Source organism: Psammomys obesus, unplaced genomic scaffold (assembly GCF_907164565.1).
Source record: "Psammomys obesus unplaced genomic scaffold, mPsaObe1.curated_primary_1811, whole genome shotgun sequence".
Taxonomy (NCBI): Eukaryota; Metazoa; Chordata; class Mammalia; order Rodentia; family Muridae; genus Psammomys; species Psammomys obesus.
In genome coordinates, this window is record NW_026585504.1 from 61,295,685 (window position 1) to 61,309,805 (window position 14,121).

Consider the following 14,121-nt stretch of genomic DNA (forward strand, 5'->3'; position numbering starts at 1 on the left):
CCAACAGGGCTTCAACCCACAGGTCGAGAATGGCAGCCATGAAGGAATGCTGCCTACTTATGGGCTCCCTATGGCTTGCTCAGCCTGCTACCTTCTTCATCCCAGGACTGCCAGCCCAGATGTGCCAAAACCCCCAGTGAGATGGGCCCTGCCCTTTTATTCTTTCACCTAACAAAAAGACCCACAGGTTTGCCTACAGGCAATATAATAGCAGTGTTTTCTTAACCAAGGTTCTTCTTTCCGGAAATGTCCAGATTTACGTAAAGTAGACAAAAACAACCAAAAAGATTGACATGTGTCTGAAGCTCAGAGTCACTCCTTTTGAAAGATTTTGTTTACATATTTTCTTTTAGGAAACACTCTTTGAAGAGAATGAAAGGAAAGAAAGAACACATGGGACACTTTGGAAGAGCAGAGGTAAGAAAGAAGCAGGCAGTAGAGGCAGAGGAATGCTTTATTGAAAATAAGAAAGCTTGCAACTTCAGAAAAGTAAACCCTTTTGCTTTGCTGTGTGTGGATACGCACATGTAAGAGTATATGTGTATATGCATGTGTGTGTATTTCCATGTGTGTGTTTATGTGTTTATGTATGTGTATCTGCATATATATGCATTTCTGGGTGTATGTCTGTGTCTCTGTGAGTATGTGCACATGTATGTGTCAGTGTGTATGTGTGTGTGAATTTCTGTGTATGTAGAAGGTCATATATGTGTACGTGTGTGAGTGCTGAAACTAGAAGCTGATGCCAGCAGTCTTCCTCTACTGTTCTCGACCTTTATTCGTTGAAGCAGGATCTCTCACTGAACGTGGAGCTCACTGATTCAGTTAGGCTGGCAGATTGGGGTGTCCCAGGTATTCATCTGTTTCTGCCTCCCCAATACTAATCATGAAACACTCATCTTTTTTGCATGGATGCTGAAGACTCACCTTAGATCCTCATGGTTGTGTGGCTGACACTTTCAGTAACTGAGCTGTCTCCCTGTTCCCAATCCCCCTTTTTATTTATTTATTTTTTCTGAAATGAAATCCAGCAGCTTTAAGGTTCAGAAACATCTTAGCTGTAATTGCTCTAGGTAATGAAATATCACCCACTATTCTTAAAATAGAATGACTTTTCTGGTTACCAGTGTTGTTAAGTGTCCCCTCAACAGAGTCCTGTAAAAGGAACTGCTTTTCTGAACAACTGGCTTTAAAAGCATTCTTCTGAGGCGCGAAAGCTTCTCAGAGCAACTTATAAAGCACATGTTTAGGTTGTGAGAGAGCCTTACTGTGTTTCATGACATCAAAGACTTGTGCAAAAGTGTGAGGAACTCAATAGACTCACTCCTAAGAACTAATACCAGGCATTTGGAGGAGGGGTCATGATCAAGACTTTCAAGCCCTTGGGGGAATTCTGGAGGACAGTATGATGCCAACCTCAATAACACTTTGCCTTGCCAGGATCAATGCTGAAGAGGAACTTCAGCAAGGATCTGGGTTGAATTTAATACTGCCCTCTGAGAACTTTCCCTTTCCAGCTCACAGAGGAGGTTTCACCAAGTTCATTTTCAAATCAAACCCCTTCCTCATAGGTTTTTTTTTTTTTTTTTTTTTTTTTTTTTTTTTTTTTTTTTTTTTTAGCACACAAGAGTATGCAAATTCAAACAGAATTTCTTTCAGCAAAAGACCACTTGGATGACTTTCTCCATTTTGAAAGCAATCAGAGGGAGTGTTCATTAGATTGCAAAGTATTTAATTATTTGGCCTTAGATCTGCAGGATAAGCTTCTTATTGACACCAGGAAAGAGTCAAACTTCCTGATGACTTTCCATTCTGTAACAGAATGCTCCTTTTGGTTTTGTTGTTGTTTGGCAATAAAAATTTTCCCCACTCTAATCTCTGTTTTCTGTCACTGACTAAACATTTCTCTGAAGTATACATTATGAGGAAACAGACTTTGTTACCATTCAAGCTAAAATACACCAAAGCCACATGCTAATGTTTCAAATACTGAATTGTTTTGTGACTAACTCTTCTGGTACTGAAGACTAAAATATATTATGTTCAAGGAAATTCTGGTGTGGCTAAATATGGAGCACTTTATGCAATCTGGCTAAATACAAATCAATTAATTAGAAAAGAACTTGGAAACTTTAAAAGATATTGGGACTGGGAAGTAAGATTTGCACATAGTAAATCCTACTTAATTTGGAGTCAAATTCTCACTTTATAAAACTTGATAAAAGAAAGTTCATTAAAGATGGCATCACTAGAGATGAGATGTCATGCTTCAAGTCACTCAGGAGCCAAGAGAGAAGTCTTATCGTGTGACTTGTATTACTATGGAAATTAAAGAAGTCATTGTGCTAAGTGAGTAGTGCCAAACTCAGAAAGGCAAATATTGACTGTATTCTCTGATTTGTGGTTCTTAGGTAGGTACATAAAATCCTCATGACATGAAAGTAGAAGTGAGCCTGTCTAGGGAAGCAGAGGTGACTGATGGGATAGAGAGAAAGGAAAGGGGAGAGGGTAAGGTTAAGGGTATGTATGGGGAGTGCTCCATGTAGGGTGTAGGCTGTGCTAACATGTCCTATATAATGCTCTGCTTATGCAGTTCCTCACACTTTAAGTGTTTTATTTTAAAGAAAAGCTCCTCATTATCCACAAAATAAGTAACTTGGAAAGCTTGGCACATGCCTGAAACTGGGCAGATGCACAAGGTCCCTCACTCTTCAAGGTTTAAATAGCAGTAAGAATGACCAAGGAAACTCAGATCAGCCATACTGCTTCGAAGAGGGAGAATAGCTAAGTTGCCTGAACAACAGCTACCTGCTCAGCTAACTGCAAACCCTGCAGAATGCTGGAGGGTTCCCACTTTCATGAGTAATGGGAACCCATGTTGGGCTGCTCTGTTGGTAATTCAGCTGCCTTTGAGCCATTCCAGCTCCTGTAAGCAATTCCACATTCATTGTTACGCAGTAGGTAAGCCCAACAAACATATCAGTTAATCAAGTTGGATTTTAGTGATATCCTTACCTTGGTCTTTCTTTACTTTCCTCTATGAGGTAATTGTTGTACCGCCTCAGAAAAAGTGCAACACAACACATGCATACATGGGATACACACACACACACACACACACACACACATATGTATGTATGTACATAGATATTTCACACCTAACATGAATGAATAAATGAAGTTAAGCTTCCAGAGCAGGTCAGGAAGTTTTTTCATTAATTAATTCATTTATTTACTTTACATCCCAGTAAGAACTTCCCCTTTCTCCTCTCCTCCTCCTAGTCCCTCCCTCTCACCCACTTACCTCTCCCCTTCTGCTCCCTCCCTTTCTTCTCAGAGAATGGGAGACCTCCCATGGATACCAACCCACCTTGGTATGTCAAAGAGGACTGGGTAGATCTTCTTCTATTAAGACTAGACACAGAAACCTAGTTAGGGGAAAGGGATCAACAGGCAGGCAACAGAGTCACAGACAGCCCTTCTTCTGCTCCTAGAGGTCTCACATATGTTACATCCATGTTGGGGAATTATATCTGTCCCATGGATACTCTCCATGGTTAGTTGTTTAGTCTCTGTGAGCCACTATGGGTCCAGATTAGTTGATTTTATAGGTTTTCTTGTGGTGTCCTTTACCTCTCTGGCTCTTTCACGCCTTCTTTCTCCTCTTGCATAACATTCCCTAAGCTCCACCTAATGTTTGGGTGTGTATTTCTGCATCTGTTTTCATCAGCTGCTGGGTGAAGCCACTCAGATGACTGTTAAACTAGCCTCCTGTCTGCAAGTATAGCAGAATATTATTAATAGTGTCAGTGATGAGCTCCCTCATGGAATGCCACTCAAGTTAGGCCAGTCAGGTGATTTAACAGGAGAGAGATGGGAGAGGATTGATAGCAGAAACCTCTAGCTTGTTTCAGTTTAATGCAAATCGAATTCTATGCAACATGTCAGGGTGTCTGATGAGATCAGAAGTAAATGAGGCTGCAAAGTACCGAGTTCACAACTAGAATGCTCTCTGGAAGAATATCTGGTTTATGTCTAAGAAACCAAACTGTCCACACATGCTACCTGAGTTCACATTTACATAGAAAACCTGAGGAGGTTTACTACACTTCTCTAAGCTTCTGTCTGCATCTTTAAAATTAGAATGAAAATGATTGTTACAGTACTGAGTAGTTATGATAAATGTGTTAATGCCAAATAATTAATACCTAATATATTAGCTGTTGTTGCAGTAATTATTGTTGTTGAAATAGGCTGTAAACTGAGTGAAGTCCAAGTATAAGGCAGAGTTGAAAAAATAATCTGAAAGGTAAATAGCTCTGTTTATTTCTACAAGTTCAGATGTTGATTTCTCTAAAGGATGACGAGAGTCAGGGCTGGGGAGATGTATCAGTGATTGATAGTGTTTGCTGCACAAACATGAGGACCTCAGCTTCAATCCCAACTTTCTACACAAAAAGCTGTGCATAATCTCATTCACTTCTATAACCCAGAGCTATGCAGGGCAGAGACAACAGGCATAGTCTCATTCACTTCTATAACCTAGAGCTATGCAGAGCAGAGACAACAGGCTGGCTGAGGCTTCCTGGCCGTACGTGTATCTTCAGGTTCACTGAGAAACAGTGTCTCAAGTGAACAAGTGAGAGAATAAGAGAGCCTCTGCATGTACACACCTCCATAGCCTCTATAGACACGTGTCCATATACCAAACACATAAATCATATTAACACACCCACAACCACAACCACCAGAATAATGCCTTCACCTCATAAAACTAAACTAAACTATTTTACTGAATCCTCTAAAGGGAGAGTAATATTTTTACAGACTATTATCCTCTCTGAATACTGGGCCAGGGTAGATAGAGTTAAGGAATCTGTGGGTCACATCATTTTGGGTGGATATTTGAAGTATGGTATCTGTCTTAGTTTGGGTTTTATTCCTGTGAAGAGACACCATGACCAGGTCAACTCTTATAAAGAAAGATGTTTAATTTGGGACTGGCATACAGTTTCAGAGGTTTAGTCCATTATCATCATGGTGGGACGTGATGGCATGCAGACAGACATGATGGTGAAGCAGGTGCTGAAAGTTCTACATCTTGATCCAAAGTCAACAGAAGGAGACTGTGTGTCACACCTGGCATAGCTGGAGCTTAGGAGACCTCAAATCCCCCTCCCAATTTGACACACTTCCTCCAACAAGGCCACACCTCCTAAGCTCCACTCCCTTGGGCCAAACATTCAAACACATGAGCCTATGTGGGACAGACTTACTCAAACCCACCACCATATCTGTTCAGGTGTGTAAAATTCAGTGTTTAGTTTAGGTAAACAGAAAAACAGGAACCCTGAATCTAGTGTGTGTAAATTAACTTACTGATGTGCAAGCCAAAGGAAAACCCATTGCTCTTATGGATCTGCTTCTCCAGATAATACAACTGTGTGCAGATACATTGGATCACTGTGATTTCCTCAAGAGAATAAAATATTTATTGGCTTCAAATAGATTTTAGTTCTCAATAATAGTTAAACCGAGGGAACCCATATGCTTGAACCACTTCCTGAAAGGTGGATTTTTCAATTTAAGGCACAGGATACATTTCCTGGGGAGTTTTCTACATATAAGGATAGAAGCACTCATACATGGGGGTGGGATGTGGTTATGCTCTAATCCAGAAGTACTGAAATTTTAAATGTAATATCTAGGATAAGGAGTATAGAAACTGAGGAATATCCACATTCATTTAGGCAGAGTGTTAATCTGAGTTATGCACTGAAAGCAGCTACAGAAGATGATGAAGGAGGAGATGGCCAGTAAAGCAGTGGAAATAGAATATTCACACAATACCAGAATTCATACAGCCGAAACAACAAAGTCACACTAAGTGTAATTTATCTCCAGGCTAGATCACTAAGGAACTAAGGAGGGAACTGGGAACTGGGGATAAACTAGAAAGTATCCAGAAAAATAAGTGTTTTTTTTTTTAAATTAAATTTTTATTTTTATATTAGTTACAGTTTATTTAATTTGTATCCCAGCAATAGCCCCCTCCCTCATTTCCTCCTAATCTTACCCTCCCTCCCTCATCTTCTCCTTGCCCCTCTCAAAGTCCACTGATAGGGGAGGTCCTCCTCCTTTTTCATCTGACCATAGCTTATCAGGTCTCTTCAGGATTGGCTGCAATATCCTCCTCTGTGGCCTAGCAAGGATGCTCCTCCCTCGGAGGGGGGGGTAGAAAGAAGTCAAAACCCCAGCCATTGAGTTCATGTCAGAAACAGTCCCTTTTCCCCTTACTAGGGAACATACTCAACCATGTTCGTAGCAACTTTATTCAAAATAGCCAGAATCTGGAAACAGCCCAGATGTCCCTCAACAGAGGAATGGATACAGAAATTGTGGTACATTTACACAATGGAATACTACTCAGCAATTAAAAACAAGGGAATTATGAAATTTTCAGGCAAAGGGTGGGATTTAGAAAAGATCATCCTGAGTGAGGTATCCCAGAAACAGAAAGACACACATGGTATACACTTACTTATAAGTGGATATTAGACCTATAAGATAGGATAAACAGCTTCGTCCTTTTCATACCCACCAGGACTCCAGCCCATGTAACAGCTCCACCTTTAGTTAGGGTAGAGTCTCACTTTAAATAACCTAGGTGAGATAACTTTTCATAGGGATGACCAGAGGCTAAACCTAATCCAGATAATCCCTTCTGGATGCGTCCAGAGGCTGGACTCTTGGTGATTCCAGATCCTGTCAAACTGATAATCAATATTAACACCATCTATCTTTGCCTACTAGTTGGAAGTCTAGTCAGGAAACAAAAACAATCACTCTCAATTTTTATTTGTACATATTTTTCCAGTCAAGTAAGTCAGTCAACCAGAACCTAGCTCTCTGGAGAAGAGATTATTTGAAGATTCCCATAAAATAGGGGTTGGCTGCCCTCCGTTCTTGAATGAAGAAACTCACTACTTTTCATTCTAGGACACAGCTCATTGTGCAGGCCAATATGAACTTGCCAATCCTCTGCCCCAATGCCTGGCCTTATGAACACTAGGGGATTGAAATTTCTCAGCAGCTGCATCTCTGTAATGAAACCATTTCTTTTTGAAATTGATTACTTGCTCTCCTGGAGACCTAAGTAATTTCTTTTGGTCACCTTTGTTCTCTAAAGTACACTGGTTATCATTACAGTCTTAAGAAAAGTTGTTTCTGTGTTTAAAAATAAGAGGTGAGGGGGTGGAGAGAAGGCTCAGTGCTTATGCACGAGTACTGTTCTTGCTTACGATGTCCATTTGGTTCCCAGCCACCATGCCAGGCTGATCACAACTCTACATATAGCTCCACAGGATTCAACTTTTTCTGGCCTTTGTGGTAAACTTTACACAAGAGAATATATGCACACAGGCTCACATACACACATAGTTAAAAATACAATCTGAAAAAGAAAAGAAGTAGACATTGGCAAATCAGAGCTTCATTGAGTAAAAATTTCTTGTATTAAGAAAGAGGAATGATGACTCAGATAGGACATGGCCTCTCCTCAGGCTTACTTGCTTACAGCTAGGAGTGCTATTTTATTTATCTTAATTATATTCAACATGCTTATAATGATCATTTACCTATGGATAACTTTGAAATATCACAGTAGTGCTATTTTAAATGATTCTTGAAATTTAGTAAGACTTAGCTGGAGGAAGTAGGTCACTAAGGTGAATCTTGGAGAATGTATCATTCATGACTAGTTTTTGTGTCATGCTGTCTGTGTCCTGTGTATCCTGATGTGAACATCATCTGTGTCATACTTCAAGTGCCACAGTGTTCATCCCCAGTCCAGGGCCAGCAACATAGAGCAAGTGACATGAGCTGAACACTCTGAAACCATGAGCCAAAACAAACCTTGCCTCAATTATGTTTTCTGTGTGGGTCATTCTAAGAGATAACTTACTTTATCATGGTTTCTTAGCTGAGACATGGGTGTTCACAGTCATTGACAAGAAAGCCTAGGCTGGGGAATTTCTTAGATCAGATTAGCCCATGGCCATGGCTGATGGGATTGTCTTGATTATCCTCTGATGTGTGAGGGCCCAGCCTAGAGCTGGCAGAACTATCCCTTGGCAGATGGGCTTAGGATGTATAATGAATTTAGTTAAGTGTGAGCCTGGAATGAGCCACTAATGACTATTTCTCCATGCTTTCTGCTTCAAGATCTTGCTCAAGTTCCTGTTCTGACTGCTCAAGTTCTGACTGCTCTCAGTGATGGACTATGACCTATAAAATGAAATAAATAATTTCCTTCCTCAACTTGCTTTGGGATGTAGACTTTGTCATAGCCACAGAATTAAGCTAGAGCAATACTGTAGGGTTTTCCATTTACACAATATTTTCCCAGCATATGCCCAGCACACAAGCATGGACGGAGGCCTATTCTCTAGAAACTTAAAATATGGTCAAGAAAATAAATTGTGCTAAGGAAATTAAGACTTGCCAAATGAATGAAAAAATTCAGTGTCCAGAAATACTTTGTTTTATTGGAATCAGCCATGTTCATTTGCTTGCATGGCTGCTTTCAAATACCAAAGGTGATAGGATTGAATGTGAAAAAGACATGTGATTTACAGAGCCTAAAATTTACTTATCTGACCTGTTATCAGAAAAAGTTTGCTGACATTCACTAAATTAGGCAAACAATGGGTCATTCTATTCAATGCTCTGGACTCCTCTGAAGTTTGGAATTCCTGTTTCATTTGTTCGTTTTTGTGTGCATACATGTGTGTAGATGCATGTGAAGACCACAGGTTGACATTAAGTTTTCCTCTATTGTTCTCTACATTATTGTTTCCAGGAATAACCTGAAACTCAACTGGTTCAGCAAGAGTAGCTGAACAGAAATCTGCAGGAAGTCTCTGGAGTTCGCTCCTTTAGTGTTGAGATTATAGGTGTGTGCTACCACACCTAGCTTTTTATGTGGGTCCTGGGGAATCCAAACTCAGGTTCTCATGCCACATGGCAGACTATTGACTGAGCCATTCCCCAGGCACATTAAATCTATGAATGATGTTATTTAAAAGCCTTTTGAATCAGGAGAGCAGGTACCAGTATGTTCATTGACAGCCAAAGTATCAGTTGAAACAGATTGTGAATTAAAGGTACTCAGGATATATGTCACACCACATATCTGATTGGTGATTCATCCTTGCCAATGTTAAAGGACACTCTTCTGTTTTGCCAGTTTCAATTTGGTGTGCAGTCCTCCTAGTTGCCTTTGTGTATTCAATACTCTCCCTTCTTACCCCCCAAGGCTACCTCTCCATCTCACCATGGGTAACAAATGAGAAATTTTGAGGACTATTGAACACTATAAATTTTCACAGCAGGGCAGCTTCTTAGCCCAGGAACTTGGGTAATTGTCACACATTGGTAAAATTCATAGGAGACAATTGCCCTCAAATCAACAGCTCCATTTGCAAAAGCTGCTGTGGTGTGGGGCCAGGTAAAAGCCTGCTTCTCCATTTCAGTGTAGAATCAATAAATATTGTTTTTTTTTCTTTTTAAAGATGCCTTTCTGCTGTTTGAACTGGCTTTCTACCATACTTCTAAACCTTGGCTGATAAAATAATTTCATTATATAATTGGGAAGATGTAACGAATAGTTTTAAATATTCATGGACAGAAGCATAGAATGTGCCTCGGTCCTTAGCATTTTATATTTATATTTCTTGAATTTACTTTTTAAATTTATATGTATATATGTAATTTTTTTTGTTTCATATGTGTGTTTTTGTCTGCATATACACCTGCTTGTCAGAAGAGGGCATTAGATCCCTTTGTAGGTGGTCATGAGTTTGCTGGGAACTGAACTCAGGACTTCTGCTCAGAGCAGCCAGTGCTCTTAGCTGCTAAGCCATCCTCCTAGCGCCTACTTTTCAAAATTAAGTAAATTTATTCATTTATTTGATGTATGTGGATATGCACACACACACACACACACACACACACACACACACACACAGAGGCAGGTGTGAAAATACATGGAAATGCATGTTCTGGCTGCAGCCTGGAAGACAGCAACAACTTGCTGGTATAGGTTTTCTCCTTCCACCCTATGAGTCTTAAGAAACAAACTCATGTTGTCAGGCTTGGCAGCAAACACTTCCACTCTCTGAGCCGTCTAGTTACCTCCTGTTTAACTTTGTCTTCAATGCTTTAACTTCATGTATATTTAAACATTCCCACAAAAGCATGCACACATTTGAAGGGGATGACAAAGTCTTTGTCATTGCACAAATTCTATACAATTTTAACATATTAGATTTTACCCTGTGTTTAATCATCTTAACCTAGTTTTAGTTAAATTGATTTAAAAAGAATCTAACCTATTTTTGATACCTAGGTGCCCTCCATATCTATTCAAATTCTTTATGTCTTATGGTGCTATATTACCATTTTGGCTTCTGTTAATAGGAACCCTGTTAAGTTGACTTAGCAAGAAGAATCCCCTACTCTTTGATGATTTGTTTAGTAATTTTCATTCAAACATTCTCTGATATCTTGATGTAGCTTCTTTGTAATTTTCATCAGAATCTTCCCTGTAAACACAAACCCATGCATGTACACATGTATACATGTACTTCTTGGCTGTAGTCCATCTGTCCTTGCTGTATTCCAGGTTGAGCCTCATGTCCCTTTTCCAGTTGTGTCGCCATTGGCATTCTCTGCAATGTTCCCGAATAAAGCCTGCATTGCTATTTTAATAAGTGTCATAATATAATGTTTGCTTTAATGTTCTCAGAGGACCACATAATTTTCCAGTTGTCTTTCAGAACTCTCCTCAAGGAGCCTGTAAAAGCCTTGCTTCAGGCATGCTGACTGGTCCAGAATTCCATCAATAGTCCTCCACTAAATGTTGGATTTCCTTCTCATTTTTAACCTATACACATTATATCAAGAAGGTAAAATAATATCATCCTTCCTTGTTTGGCTTTCTTTTTATTTTTTCTGCCTGTCCTCTGTAATTTCTTTTTTTAAAATTCTTTATTAATTACACTTTATTCACTTTGTATCCCCCCTGTGATTCCCTCCCTCCTCCTGTCCCAATCCCTCCCTTCCTCCACCTTCTGCATGCATGCCCCTCCCCAAGTCCACTGATAGGGGAGGTCTTCTTTTCCTTCCTTCTTATCCTAGTCAATTAGGTCTCATCAGGAGTGGCTGCATTGTCTTAATATAGGGCCTGAAAGCAGTTGAGTATGCTTTTGTACAAAGGCACTTATCCTTAGCCCACATCTATTAGGCATACTCACAGAGGCTGACTGTCTTACCTGATTTTGGCTGATTGTTGAAGACAGTCTTAGCCTTGACAGATCTCAGTGCCTGTGTGTGAAGACCAGCCTCAGATGTCTCTGATAATATTATTTAGTTCTGAACAAACTTCTTAGGTATACAACAGAGGATATTTGTTCAGTGAAATGTGCAGTTTCAACAACTCCATTTTTCTTCTTGGGAAATAACTTTAAATCTCAAGTGCCCACAGATGATAAGGGAGAGATGAGCACTGAGCAAAAAGAGCCAAAAGAGATCTTTTGCATAGTCCTTAAATAGTAGTGACAGCTGAGCTTTGAATTTGGGGTGTCACTGATGGGACTGACACAGCTTCTTGTTCATAGGAGACTGGGGTTCTGTGACAGTGACAGCTTCTCTATTGAAGAGTGGTGTGAGAAGAGACAGAATGTCACTTAAAGAATATTATGAAGCCTTTTGGCCACAAAACACTTCTCAAGTTAGTCTAACCACAATATACCAAACTTTCACAACACCAAGTAAATTATTTCAATATAAGGGCATCATGATTCTAATGGCTCTTGTAAAAATTAATTTCTTAAATTGCAGAAAATGGAGCCCTCTTTTTTTTTTTTTTCCACTTCAGGAAGATTTTGAAAATCACCTGTTTTAGGTGCAGTTTGGCTGCTGCCCTCTGGGGAGGACACCCAAGATGTTGCAATGGAGTAGAAAGCCAACCTCATTAACCCATTGTATCCTGGAAGACCAGTTTTTAATTTTTTTTTTGTTTTCTCATATAATCATGAAGTGTTATATTTTCTCACACATATCATTGACTCAGCTTAAATGCAGCAGGACTCAGAAGATGACAATGCAGCCACTCCTGATGTGATCTGATAGAGTAAGATCAGAAGGAAGGAGAGGAGGACCTCCCCTATCAGTAGACTTGGGGAGGGGCATGCGTGAGGAAGGGGGAGGGAGGTGGAACTGGGAGGGGAGGAGGGAGGGGCTTATGGGGGGATACAAAGTGAATAAAGTGTAATTAATAAAATAAAATAAAAAAGATTCCATAGGAGAAGAAGGAGGGAGATGGGGTTGGGAGGGCATGAGGGAGGGGGCTACAGCTGGGATACAAAGTGAATAAAGTGTAATAAATAAATAGGGAAATAAATAAATAAATAAATAAATAAATAAATAAATAAATAAAATTTTAAAAAGGAAAAAAAAAAGCAGCAGGACTGGGCTGGACCTTATTGGTGAGATTTTCACTAATCACTTGTGTGTAGAATGCAATGCCAAGTCACTAAATATTTTTAAATGCCTATTTTCAATTTGAGAACTCAGCCAACTTTGGATTTCTGAATCCATCCTTTCTCTGGTCTGAAGAAAACAATTCAACCCTAGCCTTGCACTTTGAAGAGCCCCATGGCTATAGCCAACATTCATACTTTTGGTTGATTCTTAGATACATCTGAGGAGTGTTAAAAATTATCCACACTCAGCCTTGCTTTATCACTTTGCTGTTTAGATTATTTGTTTTTTGTTTGTTTGTTTGTTTTCTTAGAAATGGGTTTTTATTATATTGCCTTGTCTGGTCTCTAAGTCCTGCTTTAAAGTGATCTTTTCTGCAACCTCTTGAGCTTCTAAGACTCTCTAAGGAGGGAAATATATATCTGGAACATACCAGACCTTCCGGGGACACTTTACTATAGCTTTGTGGCTAGAGGTGATACTTCAGCTACTATATGGTATGTGAAATATGCCAATGTGGGGAAGCAACCTCAATTGGCTGACCTTATTAGGACAATATTATGGATGACTCAATTTCTTATGTTGACCAAGCCAGCATTAGTATTTATATAAAAGAAGCCAGTTAGAAAATGTGTCAGGGTTTAAGTATTTATTAAGGTGCCATTCAGTCCTTTAATAAAATTCCACTCTTTGTCTTAGGTAAAAAAATAATTCACATTTATTGTAAAACATTTAGAAAACTTACAGTGATTTAAGGAAGTATGAAAAGATCTTCTGTGTTCCTATTACCTGAAAAATAACTACTATTACCATATTGTCGTGGAAACTTTCAGAAATATGCTCTTGCACAAAACATACACATTCAAGAAATAAAATAACTATTGTATTAATTGTTTTTCTGTTGCTGTGATAACAGCAGAAACAACCCGAGGAAGAAAGGTTTATTTCAGTGTACAGCTACGGAAGGAGCGACTCCACCTTGGCAGGGAAGGTTTGGCAGTGGGCAGGGGAGGCGTGCTGGCTGTTCTCATGTTCAGCCACACACAGGAAGCAGAGAGAGAAAACAGGAAGCAGGGTCCATTGTACAGCCTCAAAGCCCATCCCTAGCAATACTTCCTCCAGCAAGGCTTTAATGTTTCCATCATCCTCTCAAATATTGCGACAGCTGACAGCTGGGACTAATTTTTCAAGTACATGAGTCTATGGGGGACATTTCTCACTCAAACTACCTCAACCATACATGTACAATACATTGTTTCCATAAAATTTCATCACACTAACGAAAACACACCTTAAAGATTTGTAATCATTTATACCACTGTTAAACACTCATCATGTGCTAATTGTTCTCACAGACATATAGGGATGATTATATTAGACATTAGTATCTTAATAAATATGATATATTTTGTAATTATTATACTTATATTTATATGTAATGTATAACCTTTCTTAAGAATACATAATATGTAATTAAAATTTCTCATAAATTTTGCCTTTTATTTCTTTTGGTTCCAGCCACTTCAGCGCGAATCTTTTTGAATTTAAGTCAATCGGCCTAATTCACAGACAATGCTT